Raw genomic sequence first — 11,936 nt, forward strand, 5'->3', positions numbered from 1 at the left:
CAACATCGTAACTTGTCTTTGCGAACCACTTCTAAGTTTGGCGCGGTTTCCTCAAGCCCTTCATTTCCTAGACTAGATTGTTCTTTTTCGATAAAAAATAAAAACAGAAACTTTATTTTCTAGATTTTGATCATTATTTTCTGTTTTATCCCCCCCAAACTCGGGGAATCCACCCTCTTTGCCCCTTTCTTTGGGTTGTAATATTATATTCTGATTCTGATTCTGATTCTGATTCTCATCCAGTGACCTTGTAAGTTGTAAAGGTGCTCCCTTTAATCTCTTGTTTTCCCCCCAGTAATCTACATTCCTAGTACTTGAAAGTCTTTGCTTAATATGTCTACTGGCACCTACGCTTGTGCTCAACTCATATGACCAACGTGTTCGAATTAAAGATTGTTTCTTTTTATCTTTTGTTCATATTTCTGGGGTTCCGTTTAAAGGTCCAATGGCCCCCATCCTTCTTTCCTTCATTCGGTGCAACTTTTCTGGAGTTTTAAGATTCAAAATTCGCTGATACATAAAGAAAGTATCTTTGAGTGTGAATTTGTATACTTGATTCTAAAGAAATATAGATTGTTGTTTTACATTCGTATTGTATTTTGGTTGTTTTTGTTTACAGGAGTGAGCTGGAGTTTTGACTGAAAGATGGTGGCCTTTAGGAAGAAGTTGAAAGAGTCGCAGATTCAAGAATGGCAAGGGTATGATTGTATGTGCATATGTAAACTCTGATTGATAGTTGTTTACTTTGTAATTTCTTCAGGTATTATATCAACTACAAGCTATTGAAGAAGAAAGTCAACCGATATGCTCAACAACTGGAGGTTGGAGCTCAAGATCACCATTATGTTCTCAAGGACTTCTCAAGAATGCTAGATAGTCAAGTAAGCTTAAACAAATTTGATGAATTTGATCTACAGCAAGAAGTAATGCAAAGACGAGCCTGTTTACTGCTTTCTTTCTTTGCTTGGTGGGGGGTTCAATTTTTAGGTTGAAAAGATTGTATTGTTTCTGCTGGAACAACAAGGAGAACTGGCAAACAGATTGTCTGATCTTAGGGAGCAGCATGATGAAATTTTGCAGCGGCCCGACGGATCCAAAATATTCGAGTTACGAGAAGCATATAGAGGAGTAGGATATGATCTTTTAAGGCTTCTCTTCTTTGTTGAGATGAATGCAACTGGCTTGAGAAAGATTTTGAAGAAATTTGATAAGCGCTTTGGCTATAGATTCACTAACTCTATGTCAAAACCCGTGCGGATCATCCTTATTCTCAGCTTCGACAAGTTTTTAGGCATGTGGTAATGCATCCGATTTCAGAATCGATTTTCTCTGCTCTTTTATTATGTTTTTAATGTATTGTACAGAAATTTCTGGTAGTTGTAGTTTCTTTTTTTTCCTTTGATACATGACACGCAGATAACTTATACCAGCATTAATCAGCTTTATCAGCTACTGGTTGACCATTCATGCAGGGTATTGGGGCCGTTGTTGGAGCCATATCTCGCAATCTCGCAGACCTGCAAGATCATCAAGGGAACTACGTATCAATATATGATCAGCCTGCTTTATCCAACCCGGTTTTTTCTTCAATCCTTTCACTATTTAGACAGTGTTCAATACTCTGTTTTTGTCTTTGTCAAATTTCTAATCACATGTGAAACTTGCAGGACCCTGTGACCCATTCTATAAAAACAGCAGTAAACCGATTATCAAATTCAACAAGTTTTCTCGAGTTTTTTGGGAAACATGCATTTATTATGCAAGATGATCTACCAAGTCCATCGGAAGATGCTGCTGCCGAGCAGAGATATCATTTCATGTCACTGCTCTTGAATTTGGTTAACACATTTCTATATATGGTTAAAACATATATTATTGTCCCAACAGCAGACGATTACTCCCTTAGCCTCGGAGCTTCAGCAACTGTTTGTGGCGTTGTAATTGGTTCAATGGCTGTTGCACAAGTATTCTCTTCAGTTTATTTTAGTGCATGGTCGAACAGATCATACTTGAGGCCACTTGTGTTTAGCAGCATTGTGCTTCTCATCGGGAACACCTTGTATGCCCTGGCATTTGATCTTAATTCAATTGTTGTTCTTCTTGTCGGTCGGCTATTTTGTGGGTCAGTTATCCGGAAAGAGGTTTGCATCAATAAGTGCTTTATGCCTCTCGTTCCTTTGAATGATTCATCTTCACTACTATTACTATTTTAATGAACAAGTTTGGGCTAATGCCATTCCCAGGTTAGCTTCTGCTAGAGCTGTAAACAGGTGTTATATCAGTGATTGTGTGCCACATAAACTGAGGATGCTTGCATCTGCAGGATTTGTTAGTGCAAGTGCCCTCGGAATGGCATGCGGTCCAGCTCTAGCTTGCTTATTCCAAACTGATTTTAAGATTTACAATCTCACGTTTAACCAAGACACGTTGCCCGGTTGGGTTATGGCTGTTTGCTGGCTTGTCTACTTATTTTGGTTGTGGATTTATTTTAGAGAGCCTCCTCAAGAGATCAAGACGAACATAAGGCCACAGGAAGGCCATGCTGGTTGGTCAACAAGACTGAACACTTATGAATACATCTTGCAATTATTATTGTTTCTTTTTAGTTCATCTTATACCATATCAAAGTATTGTCATTTTCTGCATTGCTTGATATATTTTATTATGAGTCGGGCTGTTCTGGATCCAACGTTTTTTACTCTGTATAGAAAGCCGGCATTTTATCTTACATACACAATTCCATCCATGGACAATGTCATTCAACGGTTCATTCAAGGAACAAACTTTGCCTGTTCTAGGTTCAGCGGTGAACTATACAGTAGATAACTGTTTCACGCAGCCACTGCTTTTAAACATGGAATCCAAACAGGGCCAAAATGGAGACCAAGAATATGACGATGAGGAAGATTCTTGTGAGAAAACTAGCAAGCCTGTCACTTCAATTGTATCAGCATACAGGTTACTCACGCCATCTGTGAAGGTGTTATTAAGTTGATCCTTCATTTTCAGTTTAGCTTTACATGAACTTATAGTATCTGAACTAACTTTGCATTGGTCTTTCCCGAATTTCTGCTATTGTTCGACAGGTGCAACTATGTTTATTTTATGCTTAAATATGCAATGGAGATATTACTTGCTGAAGCAAGTGTCATCACTGCGTATTACTTTATATGGTCAACCAACAGCGTGGCCATCTTTCTTGCATGTCTTGGCCTAACAGTACTTCCTGTAAACATAATTGTTGGAACCTACATCAGCAACATGTTCGAAGAAAGGTAAGTTCAAATATGAAAAATAAGCATATTAACTGTACCATCGAGCTCATTTGGAGCATGATGGTAAAAAATAAGCTCCGAGTTTGCAGCGAATGGATGACATACATGCTATTTAACTTGATTGCAGGAAAGTTCTGCCGGCTTCTGAAATCATGGTTTTGGTTGGCATACTCTGTCCTAAACTTCCATATTGGGATCCCTTACTCTGTGCCTCAGTATGTCTGGCTACTTGGGTGTGTCTAGGCTCTTAATGTTACCTTACTTCCTTCATTATTCATCTGTATCTCCTCCATTGTTGCCACCTGCATCACTTATAATTCTCTTTACTAACACTTTATTGTATGTAAATTTTTTTTTTGCCAATTATAGCACACGACATTTTAATTTGGTGCAAGTAATTTTAATAGCAATTATGCTTATATATGACTTGGTAAATAAATTTATAAATCAAATGTAGATATATAATGTGTTTTTTTACCAGTTCTCAAGTTTTAAAACGTTGAATAAATTACTAAAGTTTATCTTTATTAAAAAATATAAAATAAGGTAGATGTTTAAAAGTGTTTAAAATATTAAAATAATATCAAGCTTTTCTATGGTTGCTATTTTGAAACATTCAAAGCAGTCAGCGGCAGCTACAATAAAAAAAATCACCTTTAAGAAAAAAAAACATAATATAAACAATAATGCAACTGAATAAAAGCTCTATTTGAATGTAAAGGTCTTGTGAATTACAGACATATATAGATGTATATGTATAACATGAAACATTTCTTGCACATGTTATGATATTAAAACATGATGCCTTCCAACAAATAACTCCGGTTTTGTAGTAAGAAATTCTGGGCACTTGCAGTTAGTTTGTGGGTGACACAAAAAGGAAGAAAGCAAAAAACGTTTTTGGTAGAAGGAGAATGGGGGACAATCAAGGCACACCGGTGCCAACGGTTCAAAACATACTGGACCAGAAGAGCCTGAAGTGGGTATTTGTTGGCGGCAAAGGAGGTGTGGGGAAGACCACCTGTAGCGCCATTATATCGATCCTATTGGCAGGGGTCCGACCCTCTGTGTTGATTATATCTACGGATCCTGCTCATAATCTCAGTGATGTTTTCCAACAAAGATTCATAAAGACACCACGTTGGTCAATGGATTCACCAATCTATATGCCATGGTTCCCTTTTTCTATTTCATTTGGTTCTGTTTTCTGGGTATTGAGGATATATATATATATATATATGCATGGGGTCAATATGTTCATTCTATATATGATGCATAATAGGAGGTGGATCCTACATCAGAAGATGATGATGTGAGTGGAGGTGAAGGAATTGATGGTTTATTTACGGATTTGGCAAATGCGATTCCAGGAATTGATGAGGCAATGAGCTTTGCAGAGATGCTTAAGTAAGAATATTTCTTTATTCTCAATCTTCATTAGTGGCTGTTGATTCTAGGATTTACTGGAAAAAATATGCAGTCTTGCATGCTCTTGGTCACTTTCTATTGTTGTCTGAATATAATACTTTGTTACAGATTGGTGCAAACAATGGATTATTCTTGCATTGTGTTTGATACTGCCCCGACTGGACATACACTTCGGCTGTTACAGTTTCCATCTACCTTAGAGAAGGGACTTGCAAAAGTGATGTCATTGAAAAGCAAATTCGGTGGCCTATTGGGCCAGGTATGACATTGGTATAGCTCAGCTGGTTTTCAATTGATTTCTCTCAACAATGGACCTGTAGATGAAAAACTGATAGGCTTATGGTTCTGTTTGTTGGCCCTTGCCTTTGGTCTATCGCTGGCCAAGTCTTTGGACGACGTTTGTTGTTACATTCGTTCTTTATCGTTGATCAGTTCTTTCAGCTCATGAAAGTTGAAACTCATTGTGGCAGATAACCCGTCTTTTTGGGATTGACGATGAATTCGGGGAGGATGCACTTGTGGGTAGGCTTGAAGGCTTGAAAGAGGTGATTGAGCAAGTTAACAAACAGTTTGAAGATCCAGTAAGTTATATCATTCTCTAGTCTGTTTCTCTTACGGTCTTTAACAATCATTTACGTTTTCATCGAACAATATATCACGAAATATTACCATAAAATTAACAAGGAAAAGAGCTGCAGGTGCCATTACAGATCCACTAGAGCTTGTGAAGTGTGTTGAAAGCATTTGTTTCACTTTCCATTTGTGTTTGTGTATATTTATATATATATATGTCTAAATGGAAGTTTAGTATAATTCTCCTTTCTTTTGGCAGGACTTGACAACCTTTGTGTGTGTTTGCATTCCAGAGTTCCTTTCTCTCTATGAAACAGAGAGACTGGTGCAGGAACTCACCAAGTTCGAGATAGATACACACAATGTTGTCATTAACCAAGTAATTTTCGACGATGACGGTACGATTATGTACTTTCTTACTACGTATTTTCGAGATAGAGTTTCCCTTTCTCCTCATTCCCATTGGAATTGTTCTTTAAACAAAATGCTTACCATTCAATCGACCTGTGTTTTAATTTTAAGAGGTGGAGTCCAAGTTACTAAAAGCAAGAGTGCGGATGCAACAAAAGTATCTCGACCAGTTCTACATGTTATATGATGATTTCCACATCATTAAGCTGCCACTGCTGCCGGAAGAGGTGAGTTCAAGGCTAAACCTTTTGCTCTCAACTAGGCATCAATCATACATCATGTTATTTAACTAGCATCGATCATCGTTTTCATATGTCGGTAGCCATTTTACCATTTCAATATGTTAGCCTTTGGATGGTTATGGATGTAGGTTACTGGGGTAGAAGCACTGAAATCATTCTCGTACCATTTTCTCACGCCGCACGAGGCGGCCATCATCCGAGGAACGAAAGAAGAACTCGGGCAAAGAATAGCCGCGTTAAAGAAACATATATCGGACACCGAAGCTGAACTCGAGAAACACGGATGATGAAACTAAAAGGTCCGGTTGGTGTATGTCTTCCGATGGCCTTTTTTCCGGGGCGGTCATTTGGTCAGCCACATCTTAATATTATTATGCGGCGTTGGAATGTCTTTTAGCTTTCTATTTTGTTGCTGGATGGATAATGTTGGCGGATTAGAAATTTTGTAAATGGAGGTCTAAAATTTTAATTTTTTTTTTAAAAGTAATGGAGGTGTAATTTTTTTTTCTTTAACATATTATACTAAATTTCACTTTTTTTCTAAATAATGGGATGCACTTAGATCCCTAGAGGGTTTAGTGCATCCGCCCATGGTTGCAGTGCATTTAGATTATTTTAGAGATGATTGTTTACAATACTTTTTCACCTTTGAAAGAATGACATCAATAAGCTGTTGCCCTGTTTATGTTATAAGGCTATCTTTTACCTGCTCTTCTTGTTTTTGCCCAAAAAAAAGTCAAATTACACACCTGGTCCTTCCACTATACTTAAATTTAATCTATTAATAATAATATCTTAATTGTTTTGTTTTGTTTTTCTTCCTACAGACCTTTTGCTCGTGCATGGTGATTAAATAACTTTTATGATCATAAACGAAATGCGAACAAACATTGTATGGGATTGTGTGGTCGATAACTAATATGTGCAAAAAATAAAGGGTTGTTTTGATAATGATAATGTAATAATGCCTAGGGAAAAAAACTCTACATTAAACTGGGCTTAGGACAAAACTTTATGAACATGCTTGATTTGAATGTCACATTTACGTTCAAATTGTGAGATTTTCTTGTATGCCAAGAAAGGAGCCAACTATGTGTCCTCCAACATCTGGGAAAGTTTCGCATCCCGCAAGGGGCCTCACCTTACCTGTTCGGTCCACGTCAACGGGATACTTGAGCAAGTGTCCTCTCATCTCCGTTACTTCATCGGCTGCAAACTGTTTCCAATCTGTCTCAGCCATGTGCTTCACCCCGTCTTATGCATTCGAGACTCTCCGGTTGCGTGAAACACTCCTCGATAACTCCCAAATATTCCGCCCACAGCGCATCCTATATCCATATATCTACGGAGCACAACACAGAGTTTGGTGATAAACATCCGAGTTCGTATTTCCATGACCAACGAGGCTCAGTTTGTATTTCAATCGATGCGATGTTGCTGATAAGCTTTTCCTGTCCATATGGACTGGAAAGTTTTTTTGCCCAAGTATGTTGAGGTTGATAACCTCCCATTGAGATCTCGGTGTCCCTGGTAGTCTAGTACCCTCCATTGAGCTATGATTGATGTTTGCGGACCCAATTATTACATATTCGTCGTCAACGATCATACCTTTTGAATGGACGTAGATCATAAATCTCTGATTTTTACGACTAAGACCCTGGAATGGTAAAACAGGGAAACTTTTAAATCAAAGAAAGGATTTTCATGTTGTTAATAGTACCATGATATTGCGCTAAAGGGAAATGAGAACATAACATTGTAGTACCAAAACAATGGTAGTAGGGCCATGGTATGGATTACCTGAGGAGTAGTTGCAGAAGTATTATGAGGTGCAATGCTTTGAAATTCATTAACCTTGCGATTTCCGAGACAGAAGAAATTCAAAAAGTCCAGCGGTGCGAAAGCGTTCTCAGGTCCAGCCTCCACCAAAGCCCTGTGAATAGTCTCGTACATCATTTGCATAGTTTTATGCTGCAACAAGAAGAAAAATTCAAGCTCAACTTATTTCTCTTTGAATGAAGAAAAGAATACTATGTCAAAGCTCTGACGATCTTAATGCCAAGTATATAGTGAAAGCCTACCTGCCAAAATAGAATCCTTTGAGTGGCGGAGCCAGTCGGAACACCTTCTGGAAACATTGGAACAACTATATAGGCAGTAAATCTCTCGTGTGCTGCAATTTTACTGGCAATCTTAAGAGCAAGTTCCATTGGAATGAAGTTGTTGGCTCTTGTACAAATAGTGAATGATTCTGATTCTGATTATGATTGAAACTACGAAATATTGCAATTTTTGAAGCAAGGTGTAATGGCCACTATCGAAACTATGTCTCCTACCTAAGTCTTTGTTACTGCTCCAATTGAAGGACGATCCAATGAAATACTGGTTTTCTATATAAATGAAATGCTGGGCAGTACGAATGGCCTTCACATATGCTGTATGTATGCTCATATCAATAAGTACATTTTTTACCGCACACCAAATTCTGTAAGGACAATCAATCAGCTTCAAGCTAATCAAGCCAAGAAAAAGTAAATCAATCACAACCTCTTATTTACCTTGCTTGTGGCTTCTTTAGGATCCTAAGGGAAGCCTTTAACAGAATTCGAATCAATTGAACGAAAAATCTGCTTGTCAAAATCAAAGGATTAACATTGTCAGAAAACTAAAAAGTAGAAATCAAAGGTTCTTTTGTAACTCACATTGGCCAAGGAAGATATAGGCCTATGACTTACTTGCACCTCACCTACTGATTCTCTAATTTATCACTAAAGCCAACCCCGTGTAATGAGCTTACCTGAACATGCCAAGCAACCTATCGGAATATTCCTTGATTGTCTCCGATTCTTTCATTTTTTTTCCAACTCGAATTCTCTGCACAGGTTGAATGCTCTCATACCTCTAATTCTTTCGTCTCCTTCATACTTTTTTTTTAAGAAATCCTAGATTTCTTTGGCAGTTTTCTTGGTCATAATCCTACTAAAGATAGAATTCGAAACTGCTGCAAACAAGCTAACTTTGACTTTGGATTTTTGCTGCTTGCGATCTTTGTGGTTCTTGATTTGAGCCACAGTTGGATTGTTTGGTATGGGAGGAATTTCATATTCTTGTTCAACAGCTTCCCACACATCAATAGTATCAAGATAGGCTTTCATTCTAACATCCCACCCTTGATAATTGGTGCCGTCGAAAATCGGATGAGCAAGTGCAGTGAACGAAGCTTCCGTATTTAGGTTTTAGTGGATATGATTTTGTATTTTATTGGTTGTTTGATTTTAAAGGTCCCTTAAGATATAGTTCTGATATCAATTTGTTGGTAAAAAAATAAGAAAAGAATATGAGGAACCTGCTGAAATCACATGTTTATTCAATAGTTAAAACAAGCTATTTATACAACAAGAATTTGAGATAAAATCCAAAAAGAATATTCTGGAGATTTTGAAATATTCTAGAGATTATGATAATCTAAACGAACTTTTGATTGTTTTTTTTAATATAAGTATCCTATTTACCTAAAGATGATGATAATCATAACTAATACAACTTCAAATCATAAAAGATCATAAAAAGTTAACAATATCGCCTAAGGCCATCTCCAATGATGCCCCACTGTGGAGTAAATCTCCACTTTAAATGCTCCAGCCCTGCGCTACAGTATCACGCTACTCTACAGATTGTTACAGTACCATGTTACATCTAGCGTGTTAGTGTAGCAACGTTACAATTTTTATTAATGATTAAATTAGATTGAAGTAGATTAAATTGTAAGATAGATAAAAATACATTGAAATTAGATAAATAAATATACTAATTTTTTGAAACATAAAAATACAACAAACATAAAAACATAAATTTTTTTTAATGATTAAATTATATTAAATTGTAAGATAGATAAAAATACATTAAAATTAGATAAATAAACATACTAATTTTTTGAAACATAAAAATACAACAAACATAAAAACATAGAATTTTTTTAATGATTAAAGTAGATTAAAGTAGATTAAATTACAAGATAGATAAAAATAAATTGAAATTAGATAAATAAACATACTAATTTTTTGAAACATAAAAATATAACAAACATAAAAAATAGAAAATACTAATAAAACTCAACCAACATTTTAACCAACAACCCGAACACAACAATTTAACTAATAACCAGACAGATCCCCTCCACTCCCTCTAAGATCATCAAAATTCATTCCAAACACATTAAAAGTAGTAGATACAAATCAATGATGAGACTCAATTTCAAGAATTCCTTACCCGACTTAGACAAATCAAAGATACAAATGCTCATTTTGCTCTACGAAATGCATTAATGAGCATTTGTGGAATGAATATTCTAGTTTGGAGAATTAAAATATATAATTATGTAATTTATGTTTTTTGTATTATTATTATGAATTGTAATTTTTTATTTATTTATATTTTCGTAATATTATTTATGAATATTTTATTTATACTTTTTATCTTGATATTTTTTTGAAATGTATATACTTTATTTTATATTTTTAAAATTAATATTATAATAGTTAAATATTGTGAATAAAGTATAATTAGTGATAATCTAGAGATAGCGTTAGAGATAAATTATTATTTTATCTCTAGAGTAGAGATAGAGATACGCTAGAATAGAGGACTCTGAGATCTTTTGGAACATAGCCATGATGGGGAGATTCCCTGCATCACAAACCCAAATATCTAAATTTCCGTGTAGGAGCAAAACTTTCAATGTACCTTTCTGGTAGGGCACAACCTCCAAAGTTTTATCTTTTGATTCACTGAATGAACTCGTTTGGCGTAAAATAGGTTAATGGCTTGAATCTGTTGGACTAAAAGATGGCTCCCCCTCCCAACTCCTAGTTCTAGAATTTGAGTGTATAGGCATTCGAAGTCCGTGCTGTAGCATTGCCGTTAACTGGACTTTGTTGTTCAGGTGTTGGTGTAGCAGTGAACAAAAGAGGCACTGAAGGTGCCGGTGGTGATGCAGAAGATGTCGGGCGACTATCGGGCAATGTCGCATTACTAAAAACTTCATCCAACGGAGGATAAATCGGAGCAGCAGATCAGTTACAATCCGTATTTGCTCCTAAAGAGCTGGCACATTCCTGCCTGTAATGACTTATGAAGTTATCTTGTCCATAAGGTGACTCACACTTAGTTTCAGGAGCTTGTTGGTCAGGTTGTATATAAGGGAGAGATACTTGGGGATCATTTTCAGGAGGCAAACAATGAGCAGATAGGGATTGCGGATAAGGCAAAGCTGATGAATAGTTAAAAGCTATTTGATGGTAGAGAATTGGGCGAGGAGCTGGATTTGGAGGAACCGGGTATGGATATTGGAAAGGGATGGATCCAGGAGAGTGAGAATAGCCAAAGGAAGGTGATTGGGAGATCTGGGGGATATGGAACTGCTGCTGCTGCTGGATAAGCGTATGGAACTTTTTGATATGGTGGAGGGTATCCATAGGGATAAGGGAATGGATATTGCCTTCTAGGCGGGTATTTATCCATAAACAACTGAACACTATATATTTAAAATTATGCTTCTTTTATGATGGTAATGAAATAATCCAATGGTGAATTCAATTCTAAAAACTGGGTTTTAATTGAAAGAAAAGATAACCCAAGACGCCAAAATGAAAAGAAACAAAAAGAAACCTCTAATACTTTTTTTTTATCTGAAAGAGCAGAGCTATGATTCAAACTGGTATTTGCATGGCGAAAAGGCAGAGAAGTGAGTTACCTTTTGGGATATTTTGATCATTTAAGAATGTGGAACTTGATACATATAACTACTTCTCCATCTGGGAATCTTCCAAGAAAACACACACAAAAGGAAAATGCAAAGAGAGAACCTTTGGAGAAAATATTTTTGAAAAACATTCAAAGAAACTTCCTTTAGGTAAATATAAGTTTGGCGTCGGAATTCCAGAGTGTAGCCAAACATTCCCGCGTCGGCATTTTCATGCTTCAGTTTACTTTTGGTTTTTCTTCCCTC

General features: G+C 36.5%; 3 pseudogenes; 2 read left to right on the plus strand and 1 right to left on the minus strand.

Moving 5' to 3' along the window:
• The first annotated feature begins 628 nt into the window (after nt 1–628).
• LOC120131163 lies at nt 629–3,605 on the plus strand (annotated as a pseudogene).
• Nucleotides 3,606–4,189: 584 nt separating this feature from the next.
• Nucleotides 4,190–11,840, plus strand: LOC120131153 (annotated as a pseudogene).
• LOC120131173 lies at nt 6,856–9,157 on the minus strand (annotated as a pseudogene).
• Nucleotides 11,841–11,936: the final 96 nt, after the last annotated feature.

This window comes from Hibiscus syriacus, unplaced genomic scaffold (genome assembly GCF_006381635.1).
Source record: "Hibiscus syriacus cultivar Baekdansim isolate YM2019G1 unplaced genomic scaffold, ASM638163v2 tig00110549_pilon, whole genome shotgun sequence".
Taxonomy (NCBI): Eukaryota; Viridiplantae; Streptophyta; class Magnoliopsida; order Malvales; family Malvaceae; genus Hibiscus; species Hibiscus syriacus.